Source organism: Phalangium opilio, unplaced genomic scaffold (assembly GCF_054372755.1).
Source record: "Phalangium opilio isolate 3A_F unplaced genomic scaffold, DU_Popi_V2 ptg000360l_1, whole genome shotgun sequence".
NCBI classification, from domain to species: Eukaryota; Metazoa; Arthropoda; class Arachnida; order Opiliones; family Phalangiidae; genus Phalangium; species Phalangium opilio.
In genome coordinates this window covers 455366-473970 of record NW_028324230.1, presented here as the reverse complement: position 1 = coordinate 473970, position 18605 = coordinate 455366, and the positions used below count along the sequence as shown (strand labels likewise).

Here is an 18605-nt window from a genome sequence, read left to right as displayed (position 1 = left end):
TCTGGACCAATTTTTTACCGAATTAAGCTTAATTCTCTATAAAATACTCCTTAAAAGTGATTTCATCTCGATTGAACAATAAATAAAAATGTACCTCGATTTTTAATAACATTTTCAAAATCGACGTTTCACGGCCAGAAAAGCATATTTTGAGTATTTCTTAACTATTTTCAAATACAGCCACTGAAGCCGTTATTTTTGTACTTTTTGCTTTAATTCAAGCAAATGTAACGATAGTCATTCAAAAAACTGTTAAAATTCAATTTTCAACAAGAAATCGTTGTCACGGATTTTGTATCTTGAAGAAAAAAAACACGATTTTTTCGGTACATTTTTGAATGCATTTTTTTCTGGACAAAATTTTGACCGAATTCAGCTTAATTCTCTATAAAATACTCCTTAAAAGTGATTTCATCTCGATTGAACAATAAATAAAAATGTACCTCGATTTTTAATAACATTTTCAAAATCGACGTTTCACGGCCAGAGAAGCATATTTTGAGTATTTCTTCACTATTTTCAAATTTAACCACTGAAACCATAATTTTTGCTTTAATTCAAGCAAATGTAACGATATTCATTCAAAAAACTGTTAAAATTCAATTTTCAACAAGAAATCGTTGTCACGGATTTTGTATCTTGAAGAAGAAAAACATGCGATTTTTTCGGTACATTTTTGAATGCATTTTTTTCTGGACAAATTTTTGACCGAATTCAGTTTAATTCTCTATAAAATACTCCTTAAAAGTGATTTCATCTCGATTGAACAATAAATAAAAATGTACCTCGATTTTTAATAATATTTTCAAAATCGACGTTTCACGGCCAGAAAAGCATATTTTGAGTATTTCTTAACTATTTTCAAATATAACCACTGAAGCCGTTATTTTTGTACATTATACTTTAATTCAAGCAAATGTAACGACATTCAATCAAAAAACTGTTAAAATTCAATTTTCAATAAGAAATCGTAGTCACGGATTTTGTATCTTGAAGAAAAAAACATGCGATTTTTTCGGTACATTTTTGAATGCATTTTTTTCTGGACAAATTTTTTACCGAATTCAGCTTAATTCTCTATAAAATACTCCTTAAAAGTGATTTCATCTCGATTGAACAATAAATAAAAATGTACCTCGATTTTTAATAACATTTTCAAAATCGACGTTTCACGGCCAGAAAAGCATATTTTGAGTATTTCTTAACTATTTTCAAATACAGCCACTGAAGCCGTTATTTTTGTACTTTTTGCTTTAATTCAAGCAAATGTAACGATAGTCATTCAAAAAACTGTTAAAATTCAATTTTCAACAAGAAATCGTTGTCACGGATTTTGTATCTTGAAGAAAAAAAACACGATTTTTTCGGTACATTTTTGAATGCATTTTTTTCTGGACAAAATTTTGACCGAATTCAGCTTAATTCTCTATAAAATACTCCTTAAAAGTGATTTCATCTCGATTGAACAATAAATAAAAATGTACCTCGATTTTTAATAACATTTTCAAAATCGACGTTTCACGGCCAGAGAAGCATATTTTGAGTATTTCTTCACTATTTTCAAATTTAACCACTGAAACCATAATTTTTGCTTTAATTCAAGCAAATGTAACGATATTCATTCAAAAAACTGTTAAAATTCAATTTTCAACAAGAAATCGTTGTCACGGATTTTGTATCTTGAAGAAGAAAAACATGCGATTTTTTCGGTACATTTTTGAATGCATTTTTTTCTGGACAAATTTTTGACCGAATTCAGTTTAATTCTCTATAAAATACTCCTTAAAAGTGATTTCATCTCGATTGAACAATAAATAAAAATGTACCTCGATTTTTAATAATATTTTCAAAATCGACGTTTCACGGCCAGAAAAGCATATTTTGAGTATTTCTTAACTATTTTCAAATATAACCACTGAAGCCGTTATTTTTGAACATTATACTTTAATTCAAGCAAATGTAACGACATTCAATCAAAAAACTGTTAAAATTCAATTTTCAATAAGAAATCGTAGTCACGGATTTTGTATCTTGAAGAAAAAAACATGCGATTTTTTCGGTACATTTTTGAATGCATTTTTTTCTGGACAAATTTTTTACCGAATTCAGCTTAATTCTCTATAAAATACTCCTTAAAAGTGATTTCATCTCGATTGAACAATAAATAAAAATGTACCTCGATTTTTAATAACATTTTCAAAATCGACGTTTCACGGCCAGAGAAGCATATTTTGAGTATTTCTTCACTATTTTCAAATTTAACCACTGAAACCATAATTTTTGTACTTTTTGCTTTAATTCAAGCAAATGTAACGATATTCATTCAAAAAACTGTTAAAATTCAATTTTCAACAAGAAATCGTTGTCACGGATTTTGTATCTTGAAGAAAAAAAACATGCGATTTTTTCGGTACATTTTTAAATGCATTTTTTTCTGGACAAATTTTTGACCGAATTCAGCTTAATTCTCTATAAAATACTCCTTAAAAGTGATTTCATCTCGATTGAACAATAAATAAAAATGTACCTCGATTTTTAATAACATTTTCAAAATCGACATTTCACGGCCAGAAAAGAATATTTTGAGTATTTCTTAACTATTTTCAAATATAGCCACTGAAGCCGTTATTTTTGTACTTTTTGCTTTAATTCAAGCAAATGTAACGACATTCAATCAAAAAACTGTTAAAATTCAATTTTCAATAAGAAATCGTAGTCACGGATTTTGTATCTTGAAGAAAAAAACATGCGATTTTTTCGGTACATTTTTGAATGCATTTTTTTCTGGACAAATTTTTTACCGAATTCAGCTTAATTCTCTATAAAATACTCCTTAAAAGTGATTTCATCTCGATTGAACAATAAATAAAAATGTACCTCGATTTTTAATAACATTTTCAAAATCGACGTTTCACGGCCAGAAAAGCATATTTTGAGTATTTCTTAACTATTTTCAAATATAGCCACTGAAGCCGTTATTTTTGTACTTTTTGCTTTAATTCAAGCAAATGTAACGATAGTCATTCAAAAAACTGTTAAAATTCAATTTTCAACAAGAAATCGTTGTCACGGATTTTGTATCTTGAAGAAAAAAAACATACGATTTTTTCGGTACATTTTTGAATGCATTTTTTTCTGGACAAAATTTTGACCGAATTCAGCTTAATTCTCTATAAAATACTCCTTAAAAGTGATTTCATCTCGATTGAACAATAAATAAAAATGTACCTCGATTTTTAATAACATTTTCAAAATCGACGTTTCACGGCCAGAAAAGCATATTTTTAGTATTTCTTAACTATTTTCAAATATAACCACTGAAGCCGTTATTTTTGTACATTTTACTTTAATTCAAGCAAATGTAACGACATTCAATCAAAAAACTGTTAAAATTCAATTTTCAACAAGAAATCGTTGTCACGGATTTTGTATCTTGAAGAAAAAAAACATGCGATTTTTTCGGTACATTTTTAAATGCATTTTTTTCTGGACAAATTTTGGACCGAATTCAGCTTAATTCTCTATAAAATACTCCTTAAAAGTGTTTTCATCTCGATTGAACAATAAATAAAAATGTACCTCGATTTTTAATAACATTTTCAAAATCGACATTTCACGGCCAGAAAAGCATATTTTGAGTATTTCTTAACTATTTTCAAATATAGCCACTGAAGCCGTTATTTTTGTACTTTTTGCTTTAATTCAAGCAAATGTAACGACATTCAATCAAAAAACTGTTAAAATTCAATTTTCAATAAGAAATCGTAGTCACGGATTTTGTATCTTGAAGAAAAAAACATGCGATTTTTTCGGTACATTTTTGAATGCATTTTTTTCTGGACAAAATTTTGACCGAATTCAGCTTAATTCTCTATAAAATACTCCTTAAAAGTGATTTCATCTCGATTGAACAATAAATAAAAATGTACCTCGATTTTTAATAACATTTTCAAAATCGACGTTTCACGGCCAGAAAAGCATATTTTGAGTATTTCTTAACTATTTTCAAATATAACCACTGAAGCCGTTATTTTTGTACATTTTACTTTAATTCAAGCAAATGTAACGACATTCAATCAAAAAACTGTTAAAATTCAATTTTCAACAAGAAATCGTTGTCACGGATTTTGTATCTTGAAGAAAAAAAACATACGATTTTTTCGGTACATTTTTGAATGCATTTTTTTCTGGACAAATTTTTGACCGAATTCAGCTTAATTCTCTATAAAATACTCCTTAAAAGTGATTTCATCTCGATTGAACAATAAATAAAAATGTACCTCGATTTTTAATAACATTTTCAAAATCGACGTTTCACGGCCAGAAAAGCATATTTTGAGTATTTCTTAACTATTTTCAAATATAACCACTGAAGCCGTTATTTTTGTACATTTTACTTTAATTCAAGCAAATGTAACGACATTCAATCAAAAAACTGTTAAAATTCAATTTTCAACAAGAAATCGTTGTCACGGATTTTGTATCTTGAAGAAAAAAAACATACGATTTTTTCGGTATATTTTTGAATGCATTTTTTTCTGGACAAATTTTTGACCGAATTCAGCTTAATTCTCTATAAAATACTCCTTAAAAGTGATTTCATCTCGATTGAACAATAAATAAAAATGTACCTCGATTTTTAATAACATTTTCAAAATCGACGTTTCACGGCCAGAAAAGCATATTTTGAGTATTTCTTAACTATTTTCAAATATAACCACTGAAGCCGTTATTTTTGTACATTTTACTTTAATTCAAGCAAATGTAACGACATTCAATCAAAAAACTGTTAAAATTCAATTTTCAACAAGAAATCGTTGTCACGGATTTTGTATCTTGAAGAAAAAAAACATGCGATTTTTTCGGTACATTTTTGAATGCATTTTTTTCTGGACAAATTTTTGACCGAATTCAGCTTAATTCTCTATAAAATACTCCTTAAAAGTGATTTCATCTCGATTGAACAATAAATAAAAATGTACCTCGATTTTTAATAACATTTTCAAAATCGACGTTTCACGGCCAGAGAAGCATATTTTGAGTATTTCTTCACTATTTTCAAATTTAACCACTGAAACCATAATTTTTGCTTTAATTCAAGCAAATGTAACGATATTCATTCAAAAAACTGTTAAAATTCAATTTTCAACAAGAAATCGTTGTCACGGATTTTGTATCTTGAAGAAAAAAAACATGCGATTTTTTCGGTACATTTTTAAATGCATTTTTTTCTGGACAAATTTTTGACCGAATTCAGCTTAATTCTCTATAAAATACTCCTTAAAAGTGATTTCATCTCGATTGAACAATAAATAAAAATGTACCTCAATTTTTAATAACATTTTCAAAATCGACGTTTCACGGCCAGAAAAGCATATTTTGAGTTATTTATACCAAAACACACCAACGTTCCCGGGTGGGCTCGAATTAGCAATCTTTCGGTTAACAGCCGAACGCTCTAACCATTGTGCCACGGAAGTTTAGAAAATAAATTGTCGTCAGGTATTCTAGAAAAACTTTGACTTTTTACTATACATCTGAGACAACACAACACCGCTCCCGGGTGGGCTCGAACCACCAACCTTTCGGTTAACAGCCGAACGCGCTAACCCTTGAGCCACGGAAACTCAGAAATTAAATGATCGGCAGGTATTGTGGAAAAACTTTGACTTTTTACGTTATTTATCACAAAACACAAAAACGTTCCCGGGTGGGCTCGAACTAGCAATCTTTCGGTTAGCAGCCGAACGCGCTAACCATTGTGCCACGGAAGCCCAAAAATTAAATGGTCGTCAGGTATTATGGAAAAACTTTGACTTTTTACGTTATTTTTACCAAAACACACCAACGTTCCCGGGTGGGCTCGAACTAGCAATCTTTCGGTTAGCAGCCGAACGCGCTAACCATTGTGCCACGGAAGCTTAGAAAATAAATTGTCGTCAGGTATTGTAGAAAAACTTTGACTTTTTACTATACATCTGAGACAACACAACACCGCTCCCGGGTGGGCTCGAACCACCAACCTTTTGATTAGCAGCTGAACGCGCTAACCATTGCGCCACGTAAGCCCAAAAATTAAATGGTCGTCAGGAATTATGGAAAACTTTGACTTTTTACGTTATTTATACCAAAACACACCAACGTTCCCGAGTGGGCTCGAACTAGCAATCTTTCGGTTAACAGGCGAACGCGCTAACCATTGTGCCATGGAAGTTTAGAAAATAACTTGTCGTCAGGTATTGTAGAAAAACTTTGACTTTTTACGTTACATCTGACAAAACACAACACCGCTCCCGGGTGGGCTCGAACCACCAACCTTTCGGTTAACAGCCGAACGCGCTAATCATTGCGCCACGGAAGCCCAAAAATTAAGTGGTCGTCAAGTATTATGGAAAAACTTTGACTTTTTACGTTATTTATACCAAAACACACCAACGTTCCCGGGTGGGCTCGAACTAGCAATCTTTCGGTTAGCAGCCAAACGCGCTAACCATTGTGCCACGGAAGTTTAGAAAAAAATTCTCGTCAGGTATTCTAGAAAAACCTTGACTTTTTACGTTACATCTGAGACAACACAACACCGCTCCCGGGTGGGCTCGAACCACCAACCTTTTGATTAACAGCTGAACGCGCTAACCATTGCGCCACGGAAGCCCAAAAATTAAATGGTCGTCAGGTATTATGGAAAAACTTTGACTTTATTCGTTATTTTTACCAAAACACACCAACGTTCCCGGGTGGGCTCAAACTAGCAATCTTTCGGTTAAGAGCCGAACGCGCTAACCATTGTGCCACGGAAGTTTAGAAAATAAAATGTCGTCAGGTATTGTAGAAAAACTTTGACTTTTTTCGTTACATCTGACACAACACAACACCGCTCCCGGTTGGGCTCGAACCACCAATCTTTTTACTAACAGCTGAACGCGCTAACCATTGCGCCACGGAAGCCCAAAAATTAAACAGTCGTCAGGTATTATGGAAAAACTTTGACTTTTTACGTTATTTATCACAAAACACACCAACGTTCCCGGGTGGGCTCGAACTAGCAATCTTTCGGTTAACAGCCGAACGCGCTAACCATTGTGCCACGGAAGTTTAGAAAATAAAATGTCGTCAGGTATTGTAGAAAAACTTTGACTTTTTTCGTTACATCTGACACAACACAACACCGCTCCCGGCTGGGCTCGAACCACCAACCTTTCGGTTAACAGCCGATCGTGCTAACAATTGAGCCAAGGAAACTCAGATGTTAAATGATCGGCAGGTATTGTGGAAAATCTTTGACTTTTTATGTTACATCTGAGGCCTCACAACTCCGCTCCCGGGTGGGCTCGAACCACCAACCTTTCGGTTAACAGCCGAACGCGCAAACCATTGAGCCACGGAAACTCAGAAATTAAATGATCGGCAGGTATTGTGGAAAAACTTTGACTTTTTATGGTTACATCTGAGACCTCACAACTCCGCTCCCGGTTGGGCTCGAACCACCAACCTTTTTACTAACAGCTGAACCCGCTAACCATTGCGCCACGGAAGCCCAAAAATTAAATGGTCGTCAGGTATTATGGAAAAACTTTGACTTTTTACGTTATTTATCACAAAACACACCAACGTTCCCGGGTGGGCTCGAACTAGCAATCTTTCGGTTAACAGCCGAACGCGCTAACCATTGTGCCACGGAAGTTGAGAAATTAAATTGTCGTCCGGTATTGTAGAAAAACTTTGACATTTAACGTTACATCTGAAACAGCACAACACCGCTCCCGGGTGGGCTCGAACCACCAACCTTTCGGTTAACAGGCGAACGCGCTAACCATTGAGCCACGGAAACTCAGAAATTAAATGATCGGCAAGTATTGTGGAAAAACTTTGACTTTTTATGTTACATCTGAGGCCTCACAACTCCGCTCCCGGGTGGGCTCGAACCATCAACCTTTCGGTTAACAGCCGAACGCGCTAACCATTGAGCCACGGAAACTAGGAAATTAAATGATCGGCAGGTATTGTGGAAACCTTTGACTTTTTATGTTACATCTGAGACCTCACAACTCCGCTCCCGGTTGGGCTCAAACAACCAACCTTTTTACTAACAGCTGAACGCGCTAACCATTGCGCCACGGAAGCCCAAAAATTAAATAATCGTCAGGTATTATGGAAAAACTTTGACTTTTTACGTTATTTATACCAAAACACATCAACGTTCCCGGGTGGGCTCGATCTAGCAATCTTTCGGTAAACAGCCGAACGCTCTAACCATTGTGCCACGGAAGTTTAGAAAATAAATTGTCGTCAGGTATTCTAGAAAAACTTTGACTTTTTACGTTACATCTGAAACAACACAACACCGCTCCCGGGTGGGCTCGAACAACAACCTTTCGGTTAACAGCCGAACGCGCTAACCCTTGAGCCACGGAAACTCAGAAATTAAATGATCGGCAGGTATTGTGGATATCTTTGACTTTTTACGTTACATCTGAAACAACACAACACCGCTTCCAGGTGGGCTCGAACCACCAACCTTTTGATTAACAGCTGAACGCGCTAACCATTATTGCGCCACGGAAGCCCAAAAATTAAATGGTCGTCAGGTATTATGGAAGAACTTTGACTTTTACGTTATTTATACCAAAACACACCAACGTTCCCGGGTGGGCTCGAATTAGCAATCTTTCGGTTAACAGCCGAACGCTCTAACCATTGTGCCACGGAAGTTTAGAAAATAAATTGTCGTCAGGTATTCTAGAAAAACTTTGACTTTTTACGTTACGTCTGAAGTAACACAACACCGCTCCCGGGTGGGCTCGAACCACCAACCTTTCGTTTAACAGCCGAACGCACTAACCATTGAGCCACGGAAATTCAGAAATTAAATGATCGGCAGGAATTGTGGAAAAACTTTGACTATTTATGTTATATCTGAGACAACACAACACCGCTCCCGGGTGGGCTCGAACCACCAACCTTTCGGTTAACAGCCGAACGCACTAACCATTGAGCCACGGAAACTCAGAAATTAAATGATCGGCAGGTATTGTGGAAAAACTTTGACTTTTTATGTTACATCTGAGGCCTCACAACTCCGCTCCCGGGTGGGCTCGAACCACTAACCTTTCGGTTAATAGCCGAACGCGCTAACCATTGAGCCACGGAAACTCAGAAATTAAATGATCGGCTGGTATTGTGGAAAAACTTTGACTTTTTATGTTACATCTGAGACCTCACAACACCGCTCCCGGGTGGGCTCGAACCACCAACCTTTTGATTAACAGCTGAACGCGCTAACCATTGCGCCACGGAAGCCCAAAAATTAAATGGTCGTCAGGTATTATGGAAAAACTTTGACTTTATTCGTTATTTTTACCAAAACACACCAACGTTCCCGGGTGGGCTCGAACTAGCAATCTTTCAGTTAAGAGCCGAACGCGCTAACCATTGTGCCACGGAAGTTTAGAAAATAAATTGTCGTCAGGTATTGTAGAAAAACTTTGACTTTTTACGTTACATCTGACACAACACAACACCGCTCCCGGTTGGGCTCGAACCACCAATCTTTTTACTAACAGCTGAACGCGCTAACCATTGCGCCACGGAAGCCCAAAAATTAAACAGTCGTCAGGTATTATGGAAAAACTTTGACTTTTTACGTTATTTATCACAAAACACACCAACGTTCCCGGGTGGGCTCGAACTAGCAATCTTTCGGTTAACAGCCGAACGCGCTAACCATTGTGCCACGGAAGTTTAGAAAATAAAATGTCGTCAGGTATTGTAGAAAAACTTTGACTTTTTTCGTTACATCTGACACAACACAACACCGCTCCCGGCTGGGCTCGAACCACCAACCTTTCGGTTAACAGCCGATCGTGCTAACAATTGAGCCAAGGAAACTCAGATGTTAAATGATCGGCAGGTATTGTGGAAAATCTTTGACTTTTTATGTTACATCTGAGGCCTCACAACTCCGCTCCCGGGTGGGCTCGAACCACCAACCTTTCGGTTAACAGCCGAACGCGCAAACCATTGAGCCACGGAAACTCAGAAATTAAATGATCGGCAGGTATTGTGGAAAAACTTTGACTTTTTATGGTTACATCTGAGACCTCACAACTCCAATCCCGGTTGGGCTCGAACCACCAACCTTTTTACTAACAGCTGAACCCGCTAACCATTGCGCCACGGAAGCCCAAAAATTAAATGGTCGTCAGGTATTATGGAAAAACTTTGACTTTTTACGTTATTTATCACAAAACACACCAACGTTCCCGGGTGGGCTCGAACTAGCAATCTTTCGGTTAACAGCCGAACGCGCTAACCATTGTGCCACGGAAGTTGAGAAATTAAATTGTCGTCCGGTATTGTAGAAAAACTTTGACATTTAACGTTACATCTGAAACAGCACAACACCGCTCCCGGGTGGGCTCGAACCACCAACCTTTCGGTTAACAGGCGAACGCGCTAACCATTGAGCCACGGAAACTCAGAAATTAAATGATCGGCAAGTATTGTGGAAAAACTTTGACTTTTTATGTTACATCTGAGGCCTCACAACTCCGCTCCCGGGTGGGCTCGAACCATCAACCTTTCGGTTAACAGCCGAACGCGCTAACCATTGAGCCACGGAAACTAGGAAATTAAATGATCGGCAGGTATTGTGGAAACCTTTGACTTTTTATGTTACATCTGAGACCTCACAACTCCGCTCCCGGTTGGGCTCAAACAACCAACCTTTTTACTAACAGCTGAACGCGCTAACCATTGCGCCACGGAAGCCCAAAAATTAAATAATCGTCAGGTATTATGGAAAAACTTTGACTTTTTACGTTATTTATACCAAAACACATCAACGTTCCCGGGTGGGCTCGATCTAGCAATCTTTCGGTAAACAGCCGAACGCTCTAACCATTGTGCCACGGAAGTTTAGAAAATAAATTGTCGTCAGGTATTCTAGAAAAACTTTGACTTTTTACGTTACATCTGAAACAACACAACACCGCTCCCGGGTGGGCTCGAACAACAACCTTTCGGTTAACAGCCGAACGCGCTAACCCTTGAGCCACGGAAACTCAGAAATTAAATGATCGGCAGGTATTGTGGATATCTTTGACTTTTTACGTTACATCTGAAACAACACAACACCGCTTCCAGGTGGGCTCGAACCACCAACCTTTTGATTAACAGCTGAACGCGCTAACCATTATTGCGCCACGGAAGCCCAAAAATTAAATGGTCGTCAGGTATTATGGAAGAACTTTGACTTTTACGTTATTTATACCAAAACACACCAACGTTCCCGGGTGGGCTCGAATTAGCAATCTTTCGGTTAACAGCCGAACGCTCTAACCATTGTGCCACGGAAGTTTAGAAAATAAATTGTCGTCAGGTATTCTAGAAAAACTTTGACTTTTTACGTTACGTCTGAAGTAACACAACACCGCTCCCGGGTGGGCTCGAACCACCAACCTTTCGTTTAACAGCCGAACGCACTAACCATTGAGCCACGGAAATTCAGAAATTAAATGATCGGCAGGAATTGTGGAAAAACTTTGACTATTTATGTTATATCTGAGACAACACAACACCGCTCCCGGGTGGGCTCGAACCACCAACCTTTCGGTTAACAGCCGAACGCACTAACCATTGAGCCACGGAAACTCAGAAATTAAATGATCGGCAGGTATTGTGGAAAAACTTTGACTTTTTATGTTACATCTGAGGCCTCACAACTCCGCTCCCGGGTGGGCTCGAACCACTAACCTTTCGGTTAATAGCCGAACGCGCTAACCATTGAGCCACGGAAACTCAGAAATTAAATGATCGGCTGGTATTGTGGAAAAACTTTGACTTTTTATGTTACATCTGAGACCTCACAACACCGCTCCCGGGTGGGCTCGAACCACCAACCTTTTGATTAACAGCTGAACGCGCTAACCATTGCGCCACGGAAGCCCAAAAATTAAATGGTCGTCAGGTATTATGGAAAAACTTTGACTTTATTCGTTATTTTTACCAAAACACACCAACGTTCCCGGGTGGGCTCGAACTAGCAATCTTTCAGTTAAGAGCCGAACGCGCTAACCATTGTGCCACGGAAGTTTAGAAAATAAATTGTCGTCAGGTATTGTAGAAAAACTTTGACTTTTTACGTTACATCTGACACAACACAACACCGCTCCCGGTTGGGCTCGAACCACCAATCTTTTTACTAACAGCTGAACGCGCTAACCATTGCGCCACGGAAGCCCAAAAATTAAACAGTCGTCAGGTATTATGGAAAAACTTTGACTTTTTACGTTATTTATCACAAAACACACCAACGTTCCCGGGTGGGCTCGAACTAGCAATCTTTCGGTTAACAGCCGAACGCGCTAACCATTGTGCCACGGAAGTTTAGAAAATAAAATGTCGTCAGGTATTGTAGAAAAACTTTGACTTTTTTCGTTACATCTGACACAACACAACACCGCTCCCGGCTGGGCTCGAACCACCAACCTTTCGGTTAACATCCGATCGTGCTAACAATTGAGCCAAGGAAACTCAGATGTTAAATGATCGGCAGGTATTGTGGAAAATCTTTGACTTTTTATGTTACATCTGAGGCCTCACAACTCCGCTCCCGGGTGGGCTCGAACCACCAACCTTTCGGTTAACAGCCGAACGCGCAAACCATTGAGCCACGGAAACTCAGAAATTAAATGATCGGCAGGTATTGTGGAAAAACTTTGACTTTTTATGGTTACATCTGAGACCTCACAACTCCGCTCCCGGTTGGGCTCGAACCACCAACCTTTTTACTAACAGCTGAACCCGCTAACCATTGCGCCACGGAAGCCCAAAAATTAAATGGTCGTCAGGTATTATGGAAAAACTTTGACTTTTTACGTTATTTATCACAAAACACACCAACGTTCCCGGGTGGGCTCGAACTAGCAATCTTTCGGTTAACAGCCGAACGCGCTAACCATTGTGCCACGGAAGTTGAGAAATTAAATTGTCGTCCGGTATTGTAGAAAAACTTTGACATTTAACGTTACATCTGAAACAGCACAACACCGCTCCCGGGTGGGCTCGAACCACCAACCTTTCGGTTAACAGGCGAACGCGCTAACCATTGAGCCACGGAAACTCAGAAATTAAATGATCGGCAAGTATTGTGGAAAAACTTTGACTTTTTATGTTACATCTGAGGCCTCACAACTCCGCTCCCGGGTGGGCTCGAACCATCAACCTTTCGGTTAACAGCCGAACGCGCTAACCATTGAGCCACGGAAACTAGGAAATTAAATGATCGGCAGGTATTGTGGAAACCTTTGACTTTTTATGTTACATCTGAGACCTCACAACTCCGCTCCCGGTTGGGCTCAAACAACCAACCTTTTTACTAACAGCTGAACGCGCTAACCATTGCGCCACGGAAGCCCAAAAATTAAATAATCGTCAGGTATTATGGAAAAACTTTGACTTTTTACGTTATTTATACCAAAACACATCAACGTTCCCGGGTGGGCTCGATCTAGCAATCTTTCGGTAAACAGCCGAACGCTCTAACCATTGTGCCACGGAAGTTTAGAAAATAAATTGTCGTCAGGTATTCTAGAAAAACTTTGACTTTTTACGTTACATCTGAAACAACACAACACCGCTCCCGGGTGGGCTCGAACAACAACCTTTCGGTTAACAGCCGAACGCGCTAACCCTTGAGCCACGGAAACTCAGAAATTAAATGATCGGCAGGTATTGTGGATATCTTTGACTTTTTACGTTACATCTGAAACAACACAACACCGCTTCCAGGTGGGCTCGAACCACCAACCTTTTGATTAACAGCTGAACGCGCTAACCATTATTGCGCCACGGAAGCCCAAAAATTAAATGGTCGTCAGGTATTATGGAAGAACTTTGACTTTTACGTTATTTATACCAAAAAACACAAACGTTCCCGGGTGGGCTCGAATTAGCAATCTTTCGGTTAACAGCCGAACGCTCTAACCATTGTGCCACGGAAGTTTAGAAAATAAATTGTCGTCAGGTATTCTAGAAAAACTTTGACTTTTTACGTTACGTCTGAAGTAACACAACACCGCTCCCGGGTGGGCTCGAACCACCAACCTTTCGTTTAACAGCCGAACGCACTAACCATTGAGCCACGGAAATTCAGAAATTAAATGATCGGCAGGAATTGTGGAAAAACTTTGACTATTTATGTTATATCTGAGACCTCACAACACCGCTCCCGGTTGGGCTCGAACCACCAACCTTTTGATTAACAGCTGAACGCGCTAACCATTGCGCCACGGAAGCCCAAAAATTAAATGGTCGTCAGGTATTATGGAAAAACTTTGACTTTTTACGTTATTTATCACAAAACACACCAACGTTCCCGGGTGGGCTCGAACTAGCAATCTTTCGGTTAACAGCCGAACGCGCTAACCATTGTGTCACGGAAGTTTAGAAAATAAGTTGTCGTCAGGTATTGTAGAAAAACTTTGACTTTTTACGTTACATCTGACACAACACAACACCGCTCCCGGGTGGGCTCGAACCACCAACCTTTTGATTAACAGCTGAACGCGCTAACCATTGCGCCACGGAAGCCCAAAAATTAAATGGTCGTCAGGTATTATGGAAAAACTTTGACTTTTTACGTTAAAAACTTTGACTTTTTACGTTACATCTGAAACAACACAACACCGCTTCCAGGTGGGCTCGAACCACCAACCTTTCGGTTAACAGCCGAACGCGCTAACCATTGAGCCACGGAAACTCAGAAATTAAATGATCGGCAGGTATTCTGGAAAAACTTTGACTTTTTATGTTACATCTGAGGCCTCAAAACTCCGCTCCCGGGTGGGCTCGAACCACCAACCTCTCGGTTAACAGCCGAACGCGCTAACCATTGAGCCACGGAAACTCTGAAATTAAATGATCGGCAGGTATTGTGGAAAAACTTTGACTTTTTATGTTACATCTGAGACCTCACAACTCCGCTCCCGGTTGAACTCGAACCACCAACCCTTTTATTAACAGCTGAACGCGCTAACCATTGCGCCACGGAAGCCCAAAAATTAAATGGTCGTCAGGTATTATGGAAAAACTTTGACTTTTTACGTTATTTATCACAAAACACGCCAACGTTCCCGGGTGGGCTAAAACTAGCAATCTTTCGGTTAACAGCCGAACGCGCTAACCATTGTGCCACGGAAGTTTAGAAAAAAATTCTCGTCAGGTATTCTAGAAAAACCTTGACTTTTTACGTTACATCTGAGACAACACAACACCGCTCCCGGTTGGGCTCGAACCACCAACCTTTTTACTAACAGCTTAACGCGCTAACCATTGCGCCACGGAAGCCCAAAAACTAAACAGTCGTCAGGTATTATGGAAAAACTTTGACTTTTTACGTTATTTATCACAAAACACACCAACGTTCCCGGGTGGGCTCGAACTAGCAATCTTTCGGTTAAAAGCCGAACGCGCTAACCATTGTGCCACGGAAGTTTAGAAAATAAAATGTCGTCAGGTATTGTAGAAAAACTTTGACTTTTTTCGTTACATCTGACACAACACAACACCGCTCCCGGCTGGGCTCGAACCACCAACCTTTCGGTTAACAGCCGATCGTGCTAACAATTGAGCCAAGGAAACTCAGATGTTAAATGATCGGGAGTAATTGTGGAAAATCTTTGACTTTTTATGTTACATCTGAGGCCTCACAACTCCGCTCCCGGGTGGGCTCGAACCACCAACCTTTCGGTTAACAGCCGAACGCGCAAACCATTGAGCCACGGAAACTCAGAAATAAAATGATCGGCAGGTATTGTGGAAAAACTTTGACTTTTTATGGTTACATCTGAGACCTCACAACTCCGCTCCCGGTTGGGCTCGAACCACCAACCTTTTTACTAACAGCTGAACCCGCTAACCATTGCGCCACGGAAGCCCAAATATTAAATGGTCGTCAGGTATTATGGAAAAACTTTGACTTTTTACGTTATTTATCACAAAACACACCAACGTTCCCGGGTGGGCTCGAACTAGCAATCTTTCGGTTAACAGCCGAACGCGCTAACCATTGTGCCACGGAAGTTGAGAAATTAATTTGTCGTCCGGTATTGTAGAAAAACTTTGACATTTAACGTTACATCTGAAACAACACAACACCGCTCCCGGGTGGGCTCGAACCACCAACCTTTCGGTTAACAGCCGAACGCGCTAACCATTGAGCCACGGAAACTCAGAAATTAAATGATCGGCAAGTATTGTGGAAAAACTTTGACTTTTTATGTTACATCTGAGGCCTCACAACTCCGCTCCCGGGTGGGCTCGAACCATCAACCTTTCGGTTAACAGCCGAACGCGCTAACCATTGAGCCACGGAAACTCAGAAATTAAATGATCGGCAGGTATTGTGGAAACCTTTGACTTTTTATGTTACATCTGAGACCTCACAACTCCGCTCCCGGTTGGGCTCAAACAACCAATTTTTTTACTAACAGCTGAACGCGCTAACCATTGCGCCACGGAAGCCCAAAAATTAAATGGTCGTCAGGTATTATGGAAGAACTTTGACTTTTTACGTTATTTATACCAAAACACACCAACGTTCCCGGGTGGGCTCGAATTAGCAATCTTTCGGTTAACAGCCGAACGCTCTAACCATTGTGCCACGGAAGTTTAGAAAATAAATTGTCGTCAGGTATTCTAGAAAAACTTTGACTTTTTACGTTACGTCTGAAGTAACACAACACCGCTCCCGGGTGGGCTGGAACCACCAACCTTTCGTTTAACAGCCGAACGCACTAACCATTGAGCCACGGAAATTCAGAAATTAAATGAGCGGCAGGAATTGTGGAAAAACTTTGACTATTTATGTTATATCTGAGACCTCACAACTCCGCTCCCGGTTGGGCTCGAACCACCAACCTTTTGATTAACAGCTGAACGCGCTAACCATTGCGCCACGGAAGCCCAAAAATTAAATGGTCGTCAGGTATTATGGAAAAACTTTGACTTTTTACGTTATTTATCACAAAACACACCAACGTTCCCGGGTGGGCTCGAACTAGCAATCTTTCGGTTAACAGCCGAACGCGCTAACCATTGTGTCACGGAAGTTTAGAAAATAAGTTGTCGTCAGGTATTGTAGAAAAACTTTGACTTTTTACGTTACATCTGACACAACACAACACCGCTCCCGGGTGGGCTCGAACCACCAACCTTTTGATTAACAGCTGAACGCGCTAACCATTGCGCCACGGAAGCCCAAAAATTAAATGGTCGTCAGGTATTATGGAAAAACTTTGACTTTTTACGTTAAAAACTTTGACTTTTTACGTTAAAAACTTTGACTTTTTACGTTACATCTGAAACAACACAACACCGCTTCCAGGTGGGCTCGAACCACCAACCTTTCGGTTAACAGCCGAACGCGCTAACCATTGAGCCACGGAAACTCAGAAATTAAATGATCGGCAGGTATTCTGGAAAAACTTTGACTTTTTATGTTACATCTGAGGCCTCAAAACTCCGCTCCCGGGTGGGCTCGAACCACCAACCTCTCGGTTAACAGCTGAACGCGCTAACCATTGAGCCACGGAAACTCTGAAATTAAATGATCGGCAGGTATTGTGGAAAAACTTTGACTTTTTATGTTACATCTGAGAACTCACAACTCCGCTCCCGGTTGAACTCGAACCACCAACCCTTTTATTAACAGCTGAACGCGCTAACCATTGCGCCACGGAAGCCCAAAAATTAAATGGTCGTCAGGTATTATGGAAAAACTTTGACTTTTTACGTTATTTATCACAAAACACGCCAACGTTCCCGGGTGGGCTAAAACTAGCAATCTTTCGGTTAACAGCCGAACGCGCTAACCATTGTGCCACGGAAGTTTAGAAAAAAATTCTCGTCAGGTATTCTAGAAAAACCTTGACTTTTTACGTTACATCTGAAACAACACAACACCGCTTCCAGGTGGGCTCGAACCACCAACCTTTCGGTTAACAGCCGAACGCGCTAACCATTGAGCCACGGAAACTCAGAAATTAAATGATCGGCAGGTATTCTGGAAAAACTTTGACTTTTTATGTTACATCTGAGGCCTCAAAACTCCGCTCCCGGGTGGGCTCGAACCACCAACCTCTCGGTTAACAGCTGAACGCGCTAACCATTGAGCCACGGAAACTCTGAAATTAAATGATCGGCAGGTATTGTGGAAAAACTTTGACTTTTTATGTTACATCTGAGAACTCACAACTCCGCTCCCGGTTGAACTCGAACCACCAACCCTTTTATTAACAGCTGAACGCGCTAACCATTGCGCCACGGAAGCCCAAAAATTAAATGGTCGTCAGGTATTATGGAAAAACTTTGACTTTTTACGTTATTTATCACAAAACACGCCAACGTTCCCGGGTGGGCTAAAACTAGCAATCTTTCGGTTAACAGCCGAACGCGCTAACCATTGTGCCACGGAAGTTTAGAAAAAAATTCTCGTCAGGTATTCTAGAAAAACCTTGACTTTTTACGTTACATCTGAGACAACACAACACCGCTCCCGGGTGGGCTCGAACCACCAACCTTTCGGTTAACAGCCGAACGCACTA

At 39.6% G+C, this 18605-nt stretch overlaps 2 non-coding genes across 2 annotated transcripts; both read right to left on the bottom strand.

Moving 5' to 3' along the window:
• Positions 1-9080: 9080 nt before the first annotated feature.
• Positions 9081-9153, bottom strand: TRNAN-AUU (transfer RNA asparagine (anticodon AUU)). Its single transcript has one exon. It is a non-coding gene; the product is annotated as a tRNA-Asn (tRNA).
• Positions 9154-11726: 2573 nt separating this feature from the next.
• TRNAN-AUU (transfer RNA asparagine (anticodon AUU)) lies at positions 11727-11799 on the bottom strand. Its single transcript has one exon. It is a non-coding gene; the product is annotated as a tRNA-Asn (tRNA).
• Positions 11800-18605: the final 6806 nt, after the last annotated feature.